The sequence below is a fragment of the Hemitrygon akajei genome, chromosome 8 (genome assembly GCF_048418815.1).
Source record: "Hemitrygon akajei chromosome 8, sHemAka1.3, whole genome shotgun sequence".
In the NCBI taxonomy this organism is placed as follows: domain Eukaryota; kingdom Metazoa; phylum Chordata; class Chondrichthyes; order Myliobatiformes; family Dasyatidae; genus Hemitrygon; species Hemitrygon akajei.
In genome coordinates this window covers 47,420,783-47,435,097 of record NC_133131.1, presented here as the reverse complement: position 1 = coordinate 47,435,097, position 14,315 = coordinate 47,420,783, and the positions used below count along the sequence as shown (strand labels likewise).

General features: G+C 40.5%; 1 protein-coding gene across 5 annotated transcripts in view; it reads left to right on the top strand.

Moving 5' to 3' along the window:
- srrm3 (serine/arginine repetitive matrix 3) overlaps positions 1-14,315 on the top strand; it is a 329,821-nt gene that overhangs the window by 250,338 nt on the left and 65,168 nt on the right. The gene's annotated exons all lie outside the window — the stretch shown is intronic.

Here is a 14,315-nt window from a genome sequence, read left to right as displayed (position 1 = left end):
GAGGAAGGAATCTGATAAGAGAGGAAAGTGGACCATGGGTGACAGGGCAGAAGGATGGGCACCAGGGGAGGTGATGGATGGATGAGAAGAGGTAAGAGGCCAGAGGGGGGAATAGAAGAGGAGAGGGAGTGGAATTTTTTTTTACCTCAAGGAGAAATCGATATTCATGCCTTCAGTTTGGAGGCTACCCAGATGGAATATAAACTGTTACTCCTCCACCTTGAGAGTACCTCATTGTGGCACAAGGGGAGGCCATGGACCAACGTGTCGGAATAGGAATGGGAATTAAAGTATTTAGCCACTGAGAAATTCTGCTTTTGGCGGATGGAGTGGAGATGCTTGACGAAGTGGTCCTCCAGTTTATGTTGTGTCTCACCAATGTAGAGGAGGCCACCAGGAGCTCCAGATATAATAGATTACCCCAGCAGGTTCACAAGTGAAGTGTGGCCATACCGAAAAGCACTGTTTGGGGCCGTGAACAGAGGTGAGGGAGGAGGTAAATGGGCAGCTGTAGACCTTTGGCTGCTTTCAGGGATAAGTGCCGGGAGGGAGATTACTGGGGAGGGACGAATGGACGAGGTAATCACTGGAAGCAGAGGGGTGGGAAGTAAAGATGTGTTTGGTGGTAGATGGCGGAAGTTGCAGAGGATCATGTGTTGGATGCAGAGGCTCATGGGTGGTAGATAAGGATAAGGAGAACTCTATCACTGTAAAAATGGTGTGAAGATGGGATGAGCTCAGATGTCTGGGAAAAGGAGGAGGTGTGCTGGTGACGGCAGCATCAATGGTGAAGGAAGCAAAACCCAATTCTTTAAAGAAGGAGGGCATGTCCTGGAAAGGACAACCAAATTCCAGGAACATATATGGCGAGACAGAGATACTGAGAAAAGAGAATAGCATTTTTACAGGAGGTAGGTGAGAAGAGCTATAGTCAAGATACCATTGGAAATCAGTAGGTTCATAAAAGATATTGATAGACTATGTGTCTCCAGAGATGGATACATACAGATCAAGAAAGGGAAGGGAGGTGCCAGAAATGGACTCTGAATTTAAGGACAGAGTGGAAGTTGGAGGCAAAGTTGATAAAATTGATGAGCTCAGTACGGCTGCATGAAGCAGCACGAGTGCAGTTGACGGTGTAGCAGAGGAAGAGTTGCAGAACATTACCAGGGAAGGCTGGAACGTGGACTGTTCTACGTAGCCAATGAAAAGGCAAGCATAGCTGGACCCCACACGAGTGCTCGTGGCTACCCCTTGAGTCTGGAGAAAGTGGCAGGAACCGAGGAGAAATAGTTGAGGGTGAGAACCAGTTCAGCCACATGGAGGAGGGTGATGGTGCAGGGGAATTGGTTGGTTCTTTTATTGAGAAAGAAATGGAGAGCTTTAAAGCCTTCTTGATGGGGGAATAGAAGTGTATAGGGACTAGACATCTGTGGTGAATATGAGGTGGTCAGATCCACGGAATTGAAAGTTGATGAGGAGATTGAGAGCACGAGAAGTGTTGTGGATGTAGGTGGGAAAGGACTGAACCAAGGAAGAGAGAATGAAGTCGAGGAAGTCCACGGTTACTGTACAGAGAGAGTGGCAGCTGCTCTGCCCGTGATCACAAGAAACTGCAGAGAGTTGAAAGTGCAGCTCAGCACATCATGGGAGCCAGACTCATCTCTATGGATTTTATCTTTATTCCTTGATGCTTTGGTAAAGCAGCCAACATTATTAAAGACCCCATCCACCCCAGGCATTCTGTCTTTTTTCCTCTCCCCTCAGCCAGAAGGTATAAAAGCCTGAAAGCACCAGTTCAAAGACAGCCTCTATCTTGCTATGAAATTGTTCCGTAGTTCGATAAGACACTCTTTGACCTCACAGTCTACTTCGCTATGATCTTGCACATTATTGTCTGTCTGCACTTCACTTTCTCTGTAACTGTTACACTTTATGATGCATTCTGTTACTGTTTTATTTTGTACTACCTCAATGCACTGTATGAGCAGTATGCAAGATAAGTTTCTCACTGTACCTTGATACATGTGACAATGATACAAACCAATTCCAATTCAAATCCGTCAATATTAATGCCCATACAAGCGGCCGAATGTCCCACACCAGCAGCCATTTCTCACGTTCTCTTCTATGAGACAGAAAAAATAAATGGTGGAAGACTGTCAGAATTTTGAAGTTTCCACTTAGTAACTGAGCATCTGATCTAAAGACAAAATTGCAAGCTGCTTTATATGATTTAGGATTGTTTAAGTGTTTTGCAAACGACCGGTTTGCTCCCCTCCTATTGAATTATAACACAAGGAGGAAACAACTGGGACTTGTGATGAAATTTTAAAAACTGATGGAGCTATGAAGATTTGCTAATGCAGTGCCTTTCTTCTGTGTCATTGATACTTTTATCAGTCCTAATCTCACGTAGCAACACTGGAATCCATGAAGTGCCACTATACAATAAATAATCAGAAACTCAAAGAATTCTGACAATAATAAATGTGCAAGTTGTATGTTCAATCCACAGTATTGTTTGAAATTTAAAAGCCACTGCACAGCATAATAATAGTATTAAATTGAGGGAGCAAGCGAGATAAATTTGGAAGTTATAGTTGGTTTGACAGTAAGCTTTGCCTTGAAACTCAGTTGCACCTTTTTCATAGCTCAAACACTTGCATTTATGGATAGTACCAAATTAGGTCTCCCTCAAAACAAAATAATAAAAATGGTCAATAACAAGAGTGCAGCAGTAAAACAGTTTTTACGTTTTAAAGCACTAAAAATATAAATGCCCGTCCAGATGAAACCTCAACCCAAATGTTTGTTTCCTTCCATTGATGCTCCCTGACCCACTGAATTCCTCCAGAACTTCGTGTGTTGCTCTAGATTCCTGCATCTGCATTCTTTTTGTGTCTCAAAAACGTGACCTTCACAGTTTTGATTAAATTCATTTTCATCTCTTCACTGCCCAGCCCTCAATGTCACACTGCTCATGATGGCAAACAACAACAAATTGACTTCCCCGAAGGAGAAAGTGGCTGCAGGAGAGGAGGAAAAGCACCCTGATTTGCAGAGAGGAACAAAGCATTGATTTCCAGCAAGAAATGCACTGCAAGAAAGAATGTTGTACACTGGGAGTGACTGAGGCGTTACTCAAGTTGCTTGTTCTGAAAGTTTTTACTCAATGAGGCAGCTGTTCCTTTCCACTCCTTGTGATGCATCGAGTGGCAACCTTGCCATTTCTTTAGCATTCATCTGTTTTTTTATGAGGCCAAATCGCTAGCTCGACACTCAACTCAGCACGGATGAAAAGCGTCCATGGAGGAGGCCAAATTCAAACCCAGAACCACTCGCCTTGAAATTCAGTGCAGATGCCACTACACCACCAGCTAGCTTCAATGGAGCAGAGTCACAAGTAATTTAGACTCAGGCACACATACACGTGTAAACACCAATACATGCACACAGTTACACAATCCACACACCTAATTCTCTCTCACACCACTCTCATGCCACCATTAATATCTAATCCAATTAAAGGGGTCCAATCTAGGTGACAGTGTTGCCACCTATACTGTGTCTTTCGTATAGTATGGTGGGCAGAAGTGCGGTCAACATCAAGTTGCAGCATACTGTCCCAACCTATGAAAACAAACATGCCATTTGCTTTCCTCACCACCTATTACTTCCAGGGAACTTTGGACCTTAACTCCAAAGTCCACCTGTTCATTAATATTCCTTCACTTTAACATTCAGTGTCTATGTTCTACCCTTACCTAACTTCCCAAAATGTATCTCCTCACTCTTATCCAGATTAAATTCCAAATGCCGGTGCTTCACCCACCTTTCCATCTGATCGATATCTTACTGTTGCAGTAGACAAACTTCCTCAGTATTCACACCACCAACTTTCATGTTGGCTGCAAACTTATTAATGATTCCTCCAACATCCACAGCTTCAAAGACCTTAAATTATTATATATCATATTATTATTTATCAATTATTATATATGACAGACAACCAAGGTCCTAGCACTGATGTGTGTGGTGGACCAGTGGTCACAGACTTGTGATCTGAAAAACATCCTTCCCCTACCACCGAGCCAAATTTGGATGCAATTAGCCAGTTTGTGTTAGATCCTGTGTGCTTTAAACTTCTAATCTGCTTACCATGCGGGACCTCATCAAATGCCTTTCCAACGTCTAAAGCCCTGCCTTAAAAAAAATCTTCAGAATTATCTCTTCAAAAAGAGGCAATATTTCCTTTGCACAAAGCTACGTTAACTGTTCTTGATCAGCTCCTGTCTTTCCAATTGTACGCAAATCCTACCCTGACCACTGACATAATTTATAGCCCTGTAGTTACTTAGTTCACCCCTGCTATCCTTCTTAAATAAAGAACATCAATAGCTTTATGTATATATATATATTTATAAATTAATATAAAAATATATATTTATATATAAATATATAAATTAATATATTAGTCTTATGACATTTGACCATTGGTTAATGAAGCTGTAAAAATCTCTGTCGGGTCCCTTAGCTATCTTCTCTCTGGCAATCTCAAATAGATCTTGTAATGTTTTGTAAGTTCAAAGCATCAAACTAATTCAAAGGAAGACATGGGAGTCCGAAATGTGGGTCTAACTTCGGGTTTATTTTAAGCAAGGAGTGCACGTATTGCAATGTCGTGTGATAATGTATGCAACTCCTGTATTTATGCATGTAATCCATAATGAATTATTTAAATGAACAAAAATTCTTAATCAACCAATATATACACAAGATTATTCAAACATTACTAAAACATTAAGTGTACAACAGAGCTCATCAGGCCTGATCATCCCTTTTGTGTCCATTGACATCTGACATGTCCTGCTTTTTGATCCTGGTCTGCTCCAGATTATCCACATACCTGTTGCTGAACTCACTGTGTTCCAAGTCCTTCTCCAATACAGATGGAACATATTCATTTAGAAGCTCACCCACATCATCATACCTGGACTACAACTTTGGTCTCTAGCCCTCTCTTTCCCTAGCTACCGTCTTGCCCTTGCTATATTTCTAGATGCACTTGCTCTCGCCTGTAAGGGTGAGAATAGGATGATTTGGCAGATGAATCCATGGCTGAAGATTTGGTGCGGGGGGCAGGATTTCAGATATCTAGATCATTGTGACCCCTTCTGGGGAAGGTATGTCCTGTACCAAAAGGATGGGTTATACCTGAACTCAAGGTGGGACGATATCCTTGCAGGCAGGTTTGCTAGAGCTGTGGGGGAGGGTTTAAACTAAATTAACAGGGGGATGGGAACCAAAGTGATAAAGCAGAGGATGGGGCAGATAGTATACAAATAGATGCAGTGTGTAGTGAAACCGTGGGGAAGGAGAGGCAATTGACAGGGTATAATGGCAATCAGAGAGATGAGTTGAAATGTGGCTTTAAACTAAATAGTAGGTTCAGCAGTTCAACAGTTTGGAAAAATGAGGATAAAGTAAAAGAAAAGGAGAGTGCAGAAGAGGTTACAAAAGTTTCTAAAATAAATAGAAAGACAAAAAGTTTAGAAGTTAACTTCTGGTAACTTGGGGACAAAATTGGAAAGGGTGATGAATACAGAACAAGGCATTATATTTGAATGAAAGCAACATATTTAATAAGGTAGATGATCTTGTAGTACAGTTAGAAACCGGCAGGTATAAAATTGTGGGCATCGCTGAGTCGTGACTAAAAGATCATAGTTGGGTGCTTAACATCCAAGGATACACATTGTATCAAAAGGACAGCCAGGTAGGCAGAGGGGATGGGGTGGCCCTTCTGGTAAAAAGTGAAATCAAATCCTAAGAAAGACGGGACATAAGATCGACAGAAGGCAACTAAAAATAATGAGAGAAAAGATGGAATATGAAGGAAAGCTAGCCAGTAATATAAAAGAGGATACCAAATGTTTTTTTTAGATATAAGGAAACAAGTAAGAGAGAGGTGAGAATGGATACCAGACCCTGGAAAATGATGCTGGAGAGGGAGAAATGGAGGACAAAGAAATGGCTGATGAACCCAATAGGTATTTTACGTCAGACTTCATGTAGAAGGCACCAGCAATATGCCTGAAATTCGAGAGTGTCATAGGCTAGAAGTGAGTCAATTTAGTTGCTATTGTTATGGAGAAGATGCTTGGGAAGCTGAAAGATCTGAAGGCAGATTATGCACCTGGACTGAATGGACTACATACAATGTTCTGAAAGAGGTAGCTAAAGATATTGTGGAGGCATCAGTAGTAATCCTTCAAGAATCATGAAATTCTAAAATGGTTCTGGAGGACTAGAAAATTGAAAACACCATTCCACTCTTTAAGAAGAGAGGGAGGCAAATGACAGAGAATTATAGGCCAGTTAGGCCGACTTCAGTGTTTGGAAGATACCAGTGCCTGTGTGAGGTTACGAAGTACATGAGAACATACAATAAAACGGTCAGGAATCAGAATGGTTTCCGTAAGGGGAAATCTTGCCTGACAAATATGCTGGAATTCCATGAGGAAATAACAGACAGGATAGACAAAGTATTGAGCAAGTGGATGTTGTTTACTTGGATTTTCGAAAGGCCTTTGGCAAGATGCCACACCTGAGGCTGCTTAACAAGAGTCCATTACGGTAGAGACACTAACATGGACAGAATATTGGCTAACTGGCAGGAGGCAAAGAATGGAAGTAAAGGAGGCCTTTTCCGATTGGCTGCTGGTGACTAGCGGTCTTCAGCAGGGGTTGGTGTTGTGACTGCTTCTTTTCACTTTGTATGTCAACAATTTGGCTAATAAAATTCAGGTCATGGTGGCCAAATTTGCAGATATTACAAAGATAGGTGGAGTGGCAGGTAGTAGTGAGGAATCAGGGAGTCTACAATAGGACTCAGATGGATAGGAATGGGCAAAGAAGTGGCAGATGGAATAGTGTCATGAAGTATATAGTCATACACTTCGGTAGAAGGAATAAAGGCATTGAATATTTTCTAAACGGGGAGAAAATTTAGAAATCAAAGGTGCAAAGTGTCTTGGGAGTCCTGTAGTATGATTCCCTAAAGGTTAATTTGCAAGTTTGTGGTAAGGAAGGCAAATGCAATATTGGTGTTGGTTTCAATAGGCTTAGAATGTAAGTGCTGAGATATTATAAAGCATTGGTCAGACTACACCTGGAATATTGTGAGCAGTTTTGGGCACCTTATTGAAAAGACGTACTGGCGTTCAAGGAGAAGATTCACAAGAACGATCCCAGGAATGAAAGAGTTAACATATAAGGAGTGTTTACTGGCTTTGGGCTTGCACTCTCTGGAGTTTAGAAGAGTGAAGGGGGATCTTAGTGAAACTTATTGAGTATTGAAAAGCCTAGATAGCATGGATGTGGAGAGATCTTTACTATAGTGGGGGAGCCTACAGTGAGAGCACACAGACTCAGAATAGAAGGATATCTCTTTAGATCAGAGATGAGGAGGAATTTCTTAAGCTAGGTGGTGGTGGATCCGTGGAATTTATTGCCACAGACAGCTGTGGAGGCCAAGTCACTGGGTATATTTAAAGCAGAGGTTGATAGGTTCTAGATTAGTAAGGGTGTCAAAGGTTATGGGGAGAAGGCAGGAGAATGGTGTTGAGAGGAACAATAAATCAGCCATGATGGAATGGCGGAGCAGACTGTATGGGCTGAAAAGCCTGATATTCTGCTCCCATGTCTTAATGCCTTATATTAGTAGATTGTCTTCATATTCTCCTCAATCTTACCTGCTAAGGATATTTCATGGTTTCTTTTAGCCCTCCCAAGTTTTCTCCTACATGTTCTATATTCCTCAAGAGATCCCCTTGATCCCAGCTGTTTATACTTGACACATTTCCTTTTTCTTTATCAAGCCTTAAATTCTTTCTCATCTGTGTTTACCAATCTTCTCATCTTTATCTCTTTTCCAGAACACGTTGTCCCTGAGCTTTCAGAGATTCCCACTTGTCAGACATCATTTTACTCACACGTATCTACTCCAAATCTACTTTCATTGGGTACTCACTTATGCCATTGAAATCAGACTACCCCAAAACAAGACCTTAGCTTGAGGACCAACTTTATCCATAACTTCTCCATTACTACCTTTAACTTGAGGACCACTTTTATCCATAACTTGTCCATTACTACCGTGAACAGTGTTGGTACCACTGAGGCAACTACCGAATGAGTAGCTCCACTCACAAGGATAACAACATCAGAGCAATCCGCAGTTTTATTATTGTCCTGGAAGATCTCCCGTATCAGCAGAAGGTCTCTTTAAATCAGGAGTCAAGCATGAAAGTAATATGCTATGCTTCTAGATCTCTTGACACTGTTCCACAATAAATGGTGCTTTGAGCTCCAGTTTGTGTCTGTATGGGTATTTATTAGATAAGAATGGCATCATTCCAGTTTGTGTCTGTATGGGTATTTATTAGATAAGAATGGCATCATTCTGTAGAAATTTGATAGCAAGAAAACATCAGGTATGGGAATATGGATTGAGATCAGATGTGCTGCTCACCACATTGAAGTGATCACAAACACAATTTATGGATAAAATCAGTTGGCAATAACACTGACAAGAAGTGCACTAGACAAAATCTCACAGCCTAAAGTTTATTTACAAATTGTCTTTTACACAAGACTTTTCACGGATGTATTATTAAACAAACTTTGACACTTGGCCACATTAAGAAATATTAGGAGATCTTAGAACAGAGACTGAAACGTTGGTCGGAGAGGACCTATCATCTGATTCTGATTTAGTACAATCCTTTTTATCATAAGGCCCTCCCCAGTCTCCTGTCTCATTCCTTTTTGTCACCAGACTACTTTCATTTTATTTGGAACTCAATACCTAATCTCCTTTAACTATACATCTTCAATATCTTCTTAAATATCTCTTCAAAGCCTTTTTTATTGGTAGTTTCAACACAAATTCACCTTTTCCTTACTGACTTAGCAAACATTTTCATTAAGCATACCTGCAAAATATTATAGAATGCTGTGTATCTACTACTTTATTTACACAAATAAAAATTCAATTTTTTGTGTGAGTATACTATACAATAACAAAGGATACTACAGGCATTTGTATTACACTGATCAAATTTTGTTGCTTTGAAATTAGTTAATAAGCAACATTAAATAACAAACAATGCACCATAATGCACTTTATGTCACATTCCAAGATTCAAAGCTTAAAAGTATGTATACAAAATACAACTCTGAGATTTGTCCTCCTTCAGACAACCATGAAACAAGGTAACATCATGCAACCCGTTTGAGAAAAAATAGAACATAAAACATCAAATATTCACCGCACAGAAAAAAGAACAAACTGCGCAAATGGCAAAAAGCAAATGAGAAACACAGAATATCAACGTCAAGCCAGGAGTCCAGTAGCTTTCCATTTAGTTCTGTTCAGCACTGTGTTGCTAGCCCACTGCAGGCTGCATGCAGAGTCATTCTTTGCTGAAGCACCCTCGTCCATATAGATCACTCCGATCAAACTGCTCAAGAACAGCAAAAAAAGTCATGAGAATCCAGAAGCATATGCACCATGCGCCTCAAAGTCCCCTAAACTGAGACCACAGCTGTGCCGATCAAACCTTGCAGAATGGAACTCTGCACTTCCCTCTGATAGCACCTAGCGATAGGGAGAGGAAGACCAATCAGACACAGGCAGATGGCGCTAATCACCCGCCAGTTCTCCGCTCTCACCCTCGTCGACTTTAACCTTGATCAACGCCTCAGTTGGAGAGAAGCAATGGAATCGATCATGGGCTTTTGCGCTCAACGCCATGATGTTCACCCTCTGTCACATGATGCTGTTCAAATTACTCATCTGATCACTACTCTTAACTACTCTCTGAGATTGCTTTGGTTGTAGAGAGCAGCAGTAGTAAAGAAACGTTTGGGAATTTCATTGATGTTCATATTTAGAGTCTATTTTCTTCCTTTGGAACTGATCTGTTTTTAATTGTTTTGCTCAATGTTTATCGATCAGTCAACCCAACTGGAAAAAAATAATTGGTAGTCAATTTCAGGTCATGCCGAGTCTGTTGTCATGAGCACAAGTAAGAGAGCTAAAGGGACAGTGAAAGCCCTGTTTACAGCAGCATATCAGGGACTTCGATTCCTACCCCTTCATTCATCTCCTTCCTTCAATCTCTTCATCTTCCTACCCCTTCATTCATCTCCTTCCTTCAATCTCTTCATCTTCCTCTTCCCCTCCCAATCTGACATCCCACTCAGAGCATTTTCCAGCTGCTCAGTCTTTAGAAAACATGAAGCCGACTGCTATCACTTGCCTCTTTCAGGGCAACTTCCCACCCAGTCCCTGCAGCCACTATGCTTGAAGCTTGCACGAACCCCACTGTGACAGAAAGGGAAACGGTGTTCAAACAGGAAATGCACACACACACACACACACACGATAAATGTCATTCAGATGTGACTTTCTGTCTGATGGAGGTAGATTCATGCCTCTGGAGAGGGTGCATCTTACTCAGCTGTCACTTGACCCAACTCCTCCTCAATTTGTAAGGAAAAGTAAACAATGTTGTAAAGATTAGTGGCACAGTAGTGCAGGGAGCAAGTTTTCAAAACCAGCAGAAGATAATAACTAAATATGAAGAGGATCGTCATGTGTGTTATCTAGCAAATAATATGAAAATTGGTCATCAGAGCTTTTATAGAAGAACAGAATAAGATAGGAGCAGGAGTAAGCTACCTGACCCTTAAAGCCTCCACATTTAGTATGCTTATGGCTGCTGTATTGTGGCTTCCTGTTCTGTGCCATTTCTCCTTATCCCTCTGTTTCTCAATTTATCAAATATTTAATCACCTCCAATAATGATCCAGCTTGCACTGCCTGCTGAGGCAGATAATTCCAGTGGTAACACCCTCTGCTAAATGAAATGTCTACACTCTTTAGTTCTAAATGACCAGCTTCTTATTTGTAGTTAAGTCCTTTGACTCTTCCATTTGTGAAACATCTACCCTGTCAAGCCATTTTACAATCTTATATGTTTGAATAAGATCTAAACTCTTATAAGCTCTAAAACAAATCTACATGCTCAAACAATCCTCTCAACCCAAGAACTAGCCTTGTGAATCGCCTCCCCTGATACTATATATTAAGGTAAGGAGACCAAAGCAGTGCCCAGAATTGCAGATGTGTCCTCAATAACATCCTGTACAAGTGCATCAAACCCTCCCTGTTTCTAAAACAACAACCCCTTAACAATGAAGACCAAAATGTTGTTTGCTTTCTTAGCAATTTGTTGAACCAGTCTTCCAGACACCTATATCCCTTGGTATTTCGCTCGATCTCCATTTAGGTAATAATTTACCTTTTGATTTATTGATGTAAATGACTACCCACATGAAACTTCATTTACCACTCTTTTGCCCACTTTATCTTTCTATATCCACAAAGAATTACAGTGTCCTATCACAACATGATCTTTGTCCATTTTTGTAACATATATGCACATTTGGAAACCTTACACACTGTTCCTTTCTCTAGATAATTAGTATGAAGAGAGAACAAACACTGGCCATGAACCAACCCACTAGTTACCTACTTCCAGCCTTCAGTGGACCCATTTATTCTAACTCTGTTTCCCATGAGCCACTCCATCAGACACCATGGACATAACTTATGCACCAGCTTTTATGTGCCACTTAGTCAAATGCCTTGGAAGTCTAAATACATTACACTTGCAGGTTCACCTCTTCAAGAATTCAAGCAAATTTTTCAAACTTAATTATCTGCCGTAAGACAATGTTGAAAAGGTCTGATTCTAGTCACCTTTCTTAAATGATTAATTTCTTCCTATTTGATCTCAATGTTGATTTGATTTTCAAAGCATTAGTGTAGTTCAGGATGAGGTGACATAACCAATAAATTTGACCTGTGATTTACAGAACTACAGAAATATTTCATTTTAATACTTATCTGTGCAAAACCAATGCTAACATTCTCAGAATCAGAAGCGGGTTTAATTTCAATGGCATATGGTGCCAATAAAGAAGTATTCATCCCCCTTGGAAGTTTTCATATTTTGTTTTACAACATTGAATCACAGTGGATTTAATTTCACTCTGATCATCAGAAAAAGACTCTTACTCTTTTGTGTCAACATGAAAACAGATCTCTACAAAGTGATCTAAATTAATTATGAATATAAAATACAAAATTATTGATTGCATAAGTATTCATCCTCTTCAAGTCAGTATTTAGTAGATGCACCTTTGGCAGCAATTACAGCCTTGAGTTTGTATGGAAGGTCTTTAACAGCTTTGCACATCTGAACACTGCAATTTTTGCCACATTTTTCTTTACAAAACTGCTCAAGGTCTGTCAGATTGCAAGGGGATCTTGAGCGAACGGCCATTTTCAATTCCAACCACAAATTCTCAATTGGATTGAGGTCTGGACTCTGATTTGGCCACTCCAGGACATTAACTTTGTTGTTTTTAAGCCATTTCTGTGTAGCTTTGGCTTTATGATTAGGGTCGTTGCCTTGCTGGAAAATAAATCTTCTTCCAAGTCGCAGTTCTCTTGCAGACTGCATCAGGCTTTCCTCCAGGATTTCCCTGTGTTTTGCTACATTCATTTTACCCTCTACCATCACAAGCCTTCCAGGGCCTGCTGCAGTGAAGCATCCCCACAGCATGATGCTTTTGATGATGTGTGGTATTTGTCTGATGGCCAAAAAGCTCAATATTTGGTTTCATCAGACCACAAAACTTTCTTCCAGCTGACTTCAGAGCCTCCCACATGCCTTCTGGCAAACTCTAGCCGAGATTTCATGTGAGTTTTTTTCAATAGTGACTTCCTCTTTGCCTCTCTCCCATAACGCTGTGACTGGTGAAGCACCCGGGCAACAGTTGTTGTATGCACAGTCTCTCCCATTTCAAACATTGAAACTGGTAACTCCTCTAGAATTGTCATAGGTCTTCTGGTAAGGACTCCCTTACGAGTCCCCTTCTTGCACGATCACTCAGTTTTTGAGGATGGTCTGCTCAAGGCAGATTTACAGCTGTGCCATATTCTTTCCATTTCTTGATAATTGACTTACTTGTACTCCAAGTGATATTCAGTGACTTGGAAATTTCCTTGTAACCATCACCTGACCTGTGCTTTTCAATAATCTTTTTGCGGAGTTGCTTGGAGTGTTTTTTTTGTCTCTATGGTGTAGTTTTTGCCAGGATACTGACTCACCAGCAGTTTAACCTTCCAGAGACAGGTGTACTTTCACTGCAATCAATTAAAGTGCCTTGGCAGCACACAGTGATCTCCATTTCATTAATCATGTGACTTCTAAAACCAGTTGACTGCACCAGTGATGATTTGGTGTGTCATATTCAGGGGCGTAAATACTTATGCAATTAATTAGTTTGTGTTTTATATTTGTAATTAATTTAGATCACTTTGTAGGGATCTGTTTTCACTTTGACACGAGACTTTTTCTGCTGATCAATGTCAAAAAAAGCCAAATTAAATCCACTGTGAGTCAATGTTGTAAAATAATAAAACATGAAAACTTCCGGGGAGGGGGGTGGTGAATACTTTTTATAAGCTCTGTATGTCATGAAACTTGTTGTCTTGCAGCAGTAGTACAATGCAATACATAATAGAAAAATATCTGAGAATGACAGTAAGTATATATATAAACTATTAAAATTAAATAAGTAGTGCAAAAACAGAAAGGAAGTAGTGAAGCAGTGTTCATAGGTTTGATTTCCTTTCAGAAATCGGATGGCAAAGGGGAAGAAGCTGTCCCTGAATAATTGAGTGTGTCTTCAGGCTTCTGTACCTTCTCCCTAATGGTAGCAATGAGAACAAGGCATGTCCTGGGTGGTGGGTGTCCTTAATGAGGGACGCTGCCTTTTTGAGGCATTGCTCCTTGAATATGTCCTGGATACGACAGAGGCTAGTGCTCATAATGGAGCTGACTAAGTTATCAAATCTCTGCAGCTTATTTTGGTCCTTTGCAGTAGCACCCCCCTGTGCATACAAGCAGTTAGAATGCTCTCCATGGTACCACTGTAGAAATTTACAAGTGTCTTTGGTGACATCCGAAATTTCCTCAAATTACTGATGAAATATAGCTGCTGCTGTGCTTCTTTCTAGCTGCACTGATATGTTGAGTCCAGGTTAGATCCTCAGAGATATTGATACCCACGAACTTGAAAGCACTCAGTCTTTCTACTTCTGATCCCTCTATGCGGACTTGCGTGTCATACCCTTGTCATACACTTCCTGCTGTCCACAATCAGTTCTTTCA